Source organism: Tamandua tetradactyla, chromosome 3, assembly GCF_023851605.1.
Source record: "Tamandua tetradactyla isolate mTamTet1 chromosome 3, mTamTet1.pri, whole genome shotgun sequence".
Classification (NCBI taxonomy): domain Eukaryota; kingdom Metazoa; phylum Chordata; class Mammalia; order Pilosa; family Myrmecophagidae; genus Tamandua; species Tamandua tetradactyla.
The window spans coordinates 194,919,300-194,929,996 of NC_135329.1; the positions used below are offsets into that span (position 1 = coordinate 194,919,300).

The window sequence follows — 10,697 nt, forward strand, 5'->3', positions numbered from 1 at the left end:
TGCCCTTCCATCTATTTAGGTCTTCTGTGATTTCTTTTTAACAGTTTCTTGTAGTTTTCTTTGTATAGGCCTTTTGTCTCTTTAGTTAAATTTATTCCTAAGTATTTTATTCTTTTAGTTGCAATTGTAAATGGAATTCGTTTCTTGATTTCCCCCTCAGCTTGTTCATTACTAGTGTATAGAAACACTACAGATTTTTGAATTTTGATCCTGTAACCTGCCACTTTGCTGTACTTGTTTATTAGCTCTAGTAGTTTTGTTGTGGATTTTTCAGGGTTTTTAACGTATAGTATCATATCATCTGCAAACAGTGATAGTTTTACTTCTTCCTTTCCAATTTTGATACCTTGCATTTCTTTTTCTTGTCTAATTGCTCTGGCTAGAACCTCCAACATGATGTTGAATAATAGTGGTGATAATGGACATCCTTGTCTTGTTCCTGATCTTAGGGGGAAAGTTTTCAATTTTTCCCCATTGAGGATGATATTAGCTGTGGGTTTTTCATATATTCCCTCTATCATTTTAAGGAAATTCCCTTGTATTCCTATCCTTTGAAGTGTTTTCAACAGGATAGGATGTTGAATCTTGTCAAATGCCTTCTCTGCATCAATTGAGATGATCATGTGATTTTTCTGCTTTGATTTGTTGATATGGTGTATTACATTAATTGATCTTCTTATGTTGAACCATCCTTGCATACCTGGGATGAATCCTACTTGGTTGTGATGTATAATTCTTTTAATGTGGTGCTGGATTCAATTTGCTAGAATTTTGTTGAGGATTTTTGCATCTATATTCATCAGAGAGATTGGTCTGTAGTTTTCTTTTTTTTTGTAATATCTTTGCCTGGTTTTGGTATGAGGGTGATGTTGGCTTCATAGAATGAATTAGGTAGCTTTCCCTCCACTTCGATTTTTTTGAAGAGTTTGAGCAGGATTGTACTAATTCTTTCTGGAATGTTTGGTAGAATTCACATGTGAAGCCGTCTGGTCCTGGCCTTTTCTTTTTGGGAAGCTTTTGAATGACTGATTCAATTTCTTTACTTGCGATTGGTTTGTTGAGGTCATCTATTTCATCTTGAGTCAAAGTCGGTTGTTCAGGCCTTTCTAGGAAGTTGTCCATTTCATCCACATTGTTGTATTTATTGGCATAAAGTTGTTCATAGTATCCTGTTATTACCTTCTTTATTTCTGTGGGGTCAGTGGTTATGTCTCCTCTTCCATTTCTGATCTTATTTATTTGCATCCTCTCTCTTCTTTTTGTCAGTCTTGCTAAGGGCCCATCAATCTTATTGATTTTCTCATAGAACCAGCTTCTGATTTCATTGATTTTCTCAATTGTTTTCATGTTCTCAATTTCATTTATTTCTGCTCTAATCTTTGTTATTTCCTTTTGCTTGCTTTGGGGTTGGTTTGCTGTTCTTTCTCCAGTTCTGCCAAGTGGACAGTTAATTCCTCGATTTTTGCCCTTTCTTCTTTTTTGATATAGGCTTTTAGGGCAATAAGTTTCCCTCTTAGCACTGCCTTTGCTGCATTCCATTAGTTTTGATATGTTGTGTTTTCATTTTCATTTGCCTCGAAATATTTACTGATTTCTCTTGTAATTTCTTCCTTGTCCCACTGGTTGTTTAAGAGTGTGTTGTTCTGTGTGATTGTGAAAACCTTGTGTCTGATGCTCCTTTTATCTACCTTGTCAACAGACGATTGGAACATATGGAATAAAAATAAATAATAGGGGGAACAAATGTTAAAATAGATTTAGTTTGAAATGCTAGTGATCAATGAAAGGGATTAGTAAGGGGTATGGCCTGTAAATTTTTTTTTCTGTTATATTTTTCTGTTGTCTTTTTATTTCTTTTTCTGAATTGATGCTAATGTTCTGGGAAATGATCATGGTGATGAATATGCAACTTTGTGATGATATTGTGAATTGCTGAGTGTATGTGTTGGGAATGTTTGTATTTCTTGTAATTTTTTCATTAATAAAAAATTAAATTAAAAAAAAGAGTGTGTTGTTGAGCCTCCACATATTTGTGAATTTTCTGGCGCTCTGTCTATTATTGATTTCCAACTTCATTCCCTTATGATCTGAGAAAGTGTTTTGTATGATTTCATACTTTTTAAATTTGTTGAGACTTGCTTTGTGACCCAGCATATGGTCTATCTTTGAGAATGATCCATGAGCACTTGAGAAAAATGTAATGTCCTATAGATGTCTTTTAAGTCTAGCTCATTTATTGTAGTATTCAAATTCTCTGTTTCTTTATTGATCCTCTGTCTAGACGTTCTGTTCATTGATGTGAGTGGGGAATTGAAGTCTCCAACAATTATGGTAGATGTGTCTATTTCCCTTTTCAGTGTTTGTGGTGTTTGCCTCATGTATTTTGGGGCATTCTGGTTCGGTGCATAAATATTTATGATTGTTATTTCTTCATGTTGAATTGTTCCTTTTATTAGTACGTAGTATCCTTCTTTGTCTCTTTTAACTGTTTTACATTTGAAGTCTATTTTGTTGGATATTGGTATAGCTACTCCTGCTCTTTCCTGGTTATCTTTTCCCAACCTTTCACTTTCAATCTATTTTTATCTTTGGGTCTAAGATGTGTTTCCTGTAGACAGCATATAGAAGGATCCTGTTTTTTAATCCATTCTGCAAGTCTATGTCTTTTGATTGGGGATTTCAATCCATTAACATTTAGTGTTATTACTGTTTGGGTAGTACTTTCCTCTACCATTTTGCCTTTTGTCTTTTATATGGCATATCCAATTTTCCTTCTTTCTACACTCTTCTCCATACCTCTCTCTTCTGTCTTTTCGTATCTGTCTCTAGTGCTCCCTTTAGTATTTCTTGCAGAGCTGGTCTCTTGGTCACAAATTCTCTCAGTGATTTTTTGTCTGAAAATGTTTTAATTTCTCCCTCATTTTTGAAGGACAATTTTGCTAGGTATAGAATTCTTGGTTGGCAGCTTTTCTCTTTTAGTAATTTAAATATATCATCCCACTGTCTTCTTGCCTCTATGGTTTCTGCTGAGAAATCCACACATAGTCTTATTGGGTTTCCCTTGTATGTGATGGATTGCTTTTCTCTTGCTGCTTTCAAGATCCTCTCTTTCTCTTTGACCTCTGACATTCTGACTAGTAAGTGTCTTGGAGAATGTCTATTTGGATCTATTCTCTTTGGGGTACGCTGCACTTCTTTGATCTGTAATTTTAGGTCTCTCATAAGAGTTGGGAAATTTTCAGTGATAATTTCTTCCATTAGTTTTTCTCCTCCTTTTCCCTTCTGTTCACCTTCCAGGACACCCACAACACATATATTTGTGCGCTTCATATTATCATTCAGTTCCCTCAGTCCCTGCTCATACTTTTCCTTTTTTTCCCTATAGTTTCTGTATCTTGTTGGATTTCAGATGTTCCATCCTCCAGTTCACTAATCCTAACCTCTGTCTCTTGAACTATACCATTGTAGGTTTCCATTGTTTTTTCATCACTTCTACTGTACCTTTCATCCCCATAAGTTCCATGATTTGTTTTTTCAGACTTTCGATTTCTTCTTTTTTGTTCATTCCTTGCCTTCTTCACATCCTCTCTGAATTCATTGATTTGGTTTTTGATGAGGTTTTCCATGTCTGTTCATACATTCTGAATTAGTTGTTTCAGCTCTTATATCTCATTTGAACTATTGGTTTGTTCCTTTGACAGGGCCATATCTTCAATTTTCTTGGTGTGATTTGTTATTTTTTGCTGGTGTCTAGACATTTAATCACCTTAATTACTTTATTCTGGAGATTGCTTTCACTTCTCTTACCTAGGGTTTTCTTGCTAGATAAATTTGTTTTCTATCTGTTCTTCGATCTTCAGTTCAGCTTTTTCTGGACCTCTAGCTTAGGTTTTATTTAACAGAGGATAATTTTTCAGTTCTTGTTTTCTTGTTTCTTGCCCTGCTTATATGGTGCCTTTTCCCTCCCCACCCTTAGGATGGTCTACATAGGTATAATGGACTTCAGCCAGGTTTTCCCGGACTAAACTGGCCTCCTGTCGGGGGAAGGAGTCACCTGCCTCAGTTTTCCCTGAGGGTGAGACCCAGCAGTTTAAAAGACTTTCCTGTGAAGTCTCTGGGCTCTGTTTTTCTTATCCTGCCCAGTATGTGGCGCATCTGCCTGCAGGTTGCACCAGCCAAAGATGCTGCGGCACTTTTAACTTTGGAAGACTCTCCCTGCTGGGGGTGCGGTGGAGATGGAGGAGAGGTTGTAGGCTGGTTTTAATGGCTTCAAATTGCCAAGCCCTGGGGTCTGAGTTCCTTGAGAGAGGGAATCCACCTGAGTTGGGCTTCACCCCTCCCTTGGGGAAGGCACAGGTGGGAGACAGCCCTGAAAGCAGCCTGTTTCTGCCTATGCCTGGGGCAGTTGCAACCCGAGAAGTCTCACTGCTGAATCCAGAGGCTGCTAAGTCTCTGTAGAAACACAACCACTAAAACCTCCTTTTCCTCCCCTTTCCTCTTTTTCCATGAGCCCAATGAGCGAACTCTGCCTTGACCAGGTTTAGAGTCTCTTTCCTTTCCCTCTGGGAAGCCGCCTGTGGGGGAGAGGTGCCGGGCGCCGGCTGCCACGGCTTGGAGAACTCATGGTTTTGGGGAGGCTTGGAGCCGGTCCAGCTGGTCCAGACTGGGGTATGCTGTGTGTCTGGTCACCGACGTGGCTCCGGGAGCTGTTCTGTACTGTTTCTGGTTATTTAGTAGTTGTTCTGGAAGACAAACAAAATGTGCACATTGCTAAGCCGCCATCTTGGCCCCCTCTCGCTTTCTCAATTTTTACAAAAATATATGACTTGCATTCCTTCTGGAATTAAGCCTAACAAGCTTACCATGCATCCTGTGGCATTTTCTCAGTGACCCCAAAAGATTTTTTAAACTTCTTAAAATAAAGAAGCAGGTGAAAACATCTGACTGCCCTGTCAATATCTTATCAAGTCAAGTTTGAAAAACACGTACAGGTTCCCATTCATAGATGAGGAATGTTTTGAACCTAAAGCCACCCTGAAACAGATGCTGAAAGGCAGTAGTGGTTGAAGTTTTGGAGGCAGTGTGGATATCTCTGTATGTGTATATTCTGTACACATATGTCTATGGGGGGGCCTGCCCAGGAATCTGAGAACCACAGAAGATAGCTCCTCAGCAGGTCTGCTGCTGGACTCTAAGTGGGATAGTTTGCCAGAGGTCAGCAGTCCAGGATGGTGTCCATGCTCAGAAATGTTCTCTTGTAGCTCCACCCATTGGACCCTTCGTCAGATGAAATGTATCCCAGGTCTCCTGGCTGTAGAACACCAAAACGTCCTCAAACAGAACCGTGTCTGCAGGGTAGACCACCATCATCCCTAGTAATCTTGAGTGGGTCACAAAATCATAGGTTAGAACCTCAATGGTGTCCTCCGCAATGTTTTCCAGAATCTTGCACATAAAATCATTATCCAAAGCATCTGGGTGGTTGATATCGTACTGATGTCAAGGCCTTGGCCTTCTGCTCTGCTGTTAGGACCCTATGGAACTGTCTTGGTTTAGGAATAACCCACTTCCACTGCTGGCAGCCAACTTTGTTCTGCCCCAGCAGCTGCATGATCTTCTCACACACAGCTGAATTCCTGCTCATGGTGCCACTGCTCACTCCATTCAGGAAGGGCTGCTGTTCAGGGCAATCCACCTCCTCCAGATGAAGCCATCTCCGGCTCTGCTTCCCCACCCCTTCCCTAAACCCAAGTCCAAGCCTCACCTCTATGCAAAGGACAGATATGGCCTGTGATGGTTTGAAATTGCTATGTGCCCCAGAAAAGCCATGTTTTCTTTCCTAATCCAATCTTGTGGTGCTAGATCTATTATTTAGGGTGGAAATCTTTGATTAGATTGTTTCCATGGAGATTGACCCACTTAATTGTGGGTGTGACTTTTGGTTAAATTACTTCCATGGAGATGTGACACACCCAATTGTGGGTATGGCCTTTTGATTTGATGGAGATGTGACTCCACCCATTCAAGGTGGGTCTTGTTTAGTTTATTAGAGTCCTTTAAAGGGAAACATTTTGGAGAAACCTCAGATGCAGACACAGATGTTTGGAAATGCAGAGAACCCAGGAGATGCCAGGAGCTGAGAGAGCCAACAGAAGTAAGACAGCTTCTGCAGAGCTGACAGAGATGCAGAAAAATTTGGAGATGCTTGGGACTGCTGACAGAGAAAAAGGTGATACCTAGACAGGGATGTTTGGAGATACAGAGGCCAGCAGATATTGCCATGTACCTACCAAGCTAGAACCCACAGTTGTGTCCTGGAGGAGCTAAGTGAAGGCTCATAAGAGAGAAAACCACCAGCATCAGAAGCTAGATGTAATGGAATCAGGAACAAGGACCAGCATAGACCAACCACATGTCTTCCCATGTGACCAACATTGGCCTTTCTTGACTCAATGTATCTTTCTCTGGATACCTTAGTTTGTACATGTTTACAGTCTTAAAACTGTAAACTTGTAATTTAATAAATTCCCTTATTAAAAGCCTTTCATATTGGTATATTGCATTTCCTATAGCTTTAGCAAACTGTGCCAGTTTGAATCTGTTGTGTACCTCAAAAAAGCCATGACCTTTAATCCTCATTCAGTATTGCTGGAGATGTGACCCACCCAATTGTTGGTGATAACTTTTTATTAGATGGTTTCCATGGAGATGTATCTCCAACTATTCAAGGTGGTCTTGCTTACTGGAGCCATTTAAGAGGGGACCATTTTGAAAAGAGCTTTAGAGCTCAGGCAGCCAGAGATGTTTGGAGATGAAAAAAGAAAATGCACCCAGGGGGAGCTTCGTGAAACAAGAAGCCTGGAGAGAAAGCTAGCAGATGTTGCCATGTTTACCGTGTGCCTTTCCAGTTGAGAGAGAAACCCTGAACATCATTGACTTTCTTTTTTGTCCCCATATTATTTGTTTATTTTGTGTCCATATTTTTTACTCATCTGCCCATTCTATAGCTAAAAGGAGCATCAGATACAAGGTTTTCACAATCACAAGTCACATTGCAAAAGCTATATCATTATTCAATCATCTTCAAGAAACATGGCTAGGCGCTCCAAGATGGCGGCCCCCGCGGTGCGGTGTGGACTAATGCTGCTGGCGGGGAAGGCGGCTCTGCCCTGGGCCGCCTTGGCAGGTAAAAGATGCCTGGTTTCCGCAGCATATGTGGACAGCAACAAATGGGAGGCAAGACAAAAAGACCATTGTCATCTTGCTGATCTAGCATCTTTAATGGATAAAACATATGAGAGAAAGTTGCCAGTTAGTTCTTTGACAATATCACAGTTTGTGGACAACATTTCATCTCGAGAAGAGGTAGACTATGCAGAATATTACCTTTACAAATTTCGACACAGCCCCAACTGCTGGTACCTAAGAGACTGGACAACCCACAGCTGGATTAGGCAGTGTCTGAAATACGGTGCACAAGACAAAGCCTTATATACTCTTGTAAACAAGGTTCAATATGGAATTTTTCCAGATAGCTTTACATTCAATTTACTGATGGATGATTTCATTAAGAAAGAAAACTACAAAGATGCATTATCCGTGGTTTTTGAGATCATGAAGCAAGAAGCCTTTGAAGTGCCTTCCACTCAACTTCTCTCTCTCTATGTTTTATACCATTGCCTGGCAAAGAAGACAAACTTGAGATGGGAAGAGGAGAAGAACTTCGGTGCGTCCCTGCTGCTCCCAGGTGTAAAACAGGAAAACACAGTGGGGTTGAGTTCCCAGGTGTATGGCCTTGCACTTCTTGGGAAGGTGGAATTGCGCCGAGGGCTGCGGGCAGTGTACCACAACATGCCTCTGATGTGGAAGCCTGGTTACCTGGGCAGGGCCCTTCACGTGATGGAGAAGGTGACTGCCTCCCCAGCAGACATGATGCTGTGTCAAGAAGCGCTCGATGTGCTGGATGGAGTGCTGCAGGCTCTGGTTTCTCCAGCCGAGAGGTCTTCAGCAGAGCAGTCCCAAGAAGGTCGAGACAGCCAAGGTTCAGAAGAGCTGGCAGAGCAGTTAGATACAGAGGAAACGGAGCAGTCTAAGCTCCCCCACTACTTGGAACGCTTTGAGGCCTTACTTTCAAAGCTCCAGGCTCTGGGCAAAGTTGAGTCAGAAAGCCTTTTGACTCAAACCACCCAGCTTGTCAGGCAGCAGCTCCCCACCTGCGAAGCAGAGGACATCACCAACTACGACCAGAAGCTGCAGCAGTGGCGCCTGGAGTGGATGCAGCTCATTCGGAGGGAGCAGGAGCAGAGGGAGAGCCCGCGGAGAGCAGCACAGGCATCTGTCTGACACTCAGCACAGGGCCCAGTCCCCTCCCACATGAGCTCATACCCCCATCAGACGAGACCCAGGGATCTTAGAGCAGGCCACGGGGTCACGACAGCCGTGACAAGCTGCCAAGCCAGGCACTGTTGAGCTCTGAGGGACCAGCACGCCCGAGGTGAGGGGGCCGGAGGCCTTACCTTGGTGGGACTTGGAAGCTGAGAGCAGCGTGTGTTTGTCAGACCAACCACGGTTTTGTATAGAAGGGCTTCACTTTATACCTGAGTGTTGCGGCTTCTGGAGCTCTTCACAAGTGTCTCTAGGGATTAAGTCTCTGAAGGGAACCATCGCAGCACTGCCAGCCCAGACACCAGGAAGGGCAGTGGAACTTGGAAAGTGCAGGTGTGATCGGACCAGAGCATGAGCTGAGTAATGCAGAGGGGCTCGGAAGGCTCCTGGTGGCATTCCTCAGCTCGGGTCAGTTCTGGACCCTGAAACTCCCTGGTGCCTGGTGATGGTGGTGGGAGAAGCGACAAGGCGGGAGAGTCAGGGTTCCAGCACAGACGTGGGGTGTTGTGTCTCCCCAGTCCAGGCGACTCAGGCTGACGTGCACCCCAGTCTCCCCGCTGGGGCAGCACTCACCACAAGCTGGGAAGGAGGCGACTGTGCCTCACTCTTCCAGATGGGTCCTGGGCCAGCATGCAGTTCAGTGCAGGAGTGAGCACAGACCACACACCAACTTGATTTCAAATTTCAGAAACGCAGAGTGACAATGTAGAATGTAAGTCTTTTGAGGAGAAAGCTAGCCTGAGCTAGCTTGGCTTCTCCATCATGTTGGGGTGGCTTCTTTTCCTAAACCATTGTTCACCACCTTTATCAGGTACATAAATGAGCCTTTTGTTTACACTCACGTAGACATACAACTTGTGAATGCACATTCCAGTTAGGAAAGTTGGAGAAAATGAAAGGAGTGATGGGCATTCATGTAATGAATAGGAGGCATGAATAACTGTGAAGCTGTCAGATGGCAGATGTTTCCTTGCTGAAGTTTCTGTACTGTGAAGAGGGGTAAGGGAGCAGCTTTTGGTTGCTGTGTAATTTTGATTTAAGTGCAGTGGTGTACCTTTATTCTGAATTGTGCTCCTCTTTTTCAAGAGCCTGTGGAAATAAATGTGCTGGGATTCAAAAAAAAAAAAAAAGAAACATGGCTACTGAAACACAACTCTACAGTTTCAGATACTTCCTTCTAGCCTCTCTAATACATCTTAAACTAAAAAGGGGTTATCTGTATAATGCATAACCTCCATGTTAACCTCTTGACTCTGTTTGAAATCTCTCAGCCACTGAAACTTTATTTTGTCTCATTTCTCTCTTCCCCTTTTTGGTTGAGAAGGTTATTCTCAGTCCCTTTATGCTAAGTCCCTGCTCATCTTAGGTTTTCTGTCCCTCATTGCCAGGGAGGTTTACACCCCCAGGAGTCATGTCCCACATAGAGGGGGGAGGGCAGTGAGTTTGCTTGCCATGTCAGCTGAGAGAGAGAGAAAGAAGCCACATCTGAGCAACAGAAGAGGTTTTCTGGGGGTGACTCTTAGTGGTTTAAAGCCTACTTTAAGTAGGCTTAACCTATCCTTTGCAGGGATAAGTTTCATAGGGGCAAACCCCATCATCCACTTTCTTGACCAATCCATCTTTCCCTGGATGCCTTTTGGACATTTCTATAGCCTTGCTTTAATTTGTACATTTTCATGGTCTTAGAACATGTAAACTTGCAAAATTCCCCTTTTTAAAAGCTATTGCATTTCTGTTATATTGCATTCCTGCAGCTTACAAACTAAAACACAAACCAAAACATGACCCCTACACTGTTTCTTTAGCTGTTGTTTTTTCTGTTTTTTTTAGAGGGGGATGGGGGCTCATGGTCCCGGAATCAAACCCAGGTCTCCCACATGAAAGGCAGGACTCTAACCACTGAATTACCCATCCACCTCTTGCTGTTGGTTATTAAAGTTTTTTTAAAAAATATTTTTATTTTTCCATCAGGAGGTAGAAATAGGATAAGGTATTGGGTAATTGGAGCTGAAGGGATACAGATTGTGAAACAGGACCGAATGTAAAAACTCAGAAATGGACAGCACAACACTACCTAATTGTAATACAATTATGTTAAAACACTGAATGAAGCTGAATGTGAGAATGATAGAGGGAGGAGGGTTGGGGGCATAAATGAAATCACAAAGAAAGATAGACAATAAAGATTAAGATGGTATAATCTAGGAGTGCCTAGAGTGTATAATGACAGTGACTAAATGTACAAATTTAAAAAATGTTTTTGCATGAGGAAGAACAAATTAATTAATATTTTAAAATTTCAACTTATGTAT

At 42.3% G+C, this 10,697-nt stretch overlaps 1 pseudogene; it reads left to right on the forward strand.

Annotated features, from left to right (window-relative positions):
* The first annotated feature begins 7,116 nt into the window (after window positions 1-7,116).
* LOC143676566 (small ribosomal subunit protein mS27 pseudogene) lies at window positions 7,117-8,398 on the forward strand (annotated as a pseudogene).
* Window positions 8,399-10,697: the final 2,299 nt, after the last annotated feature.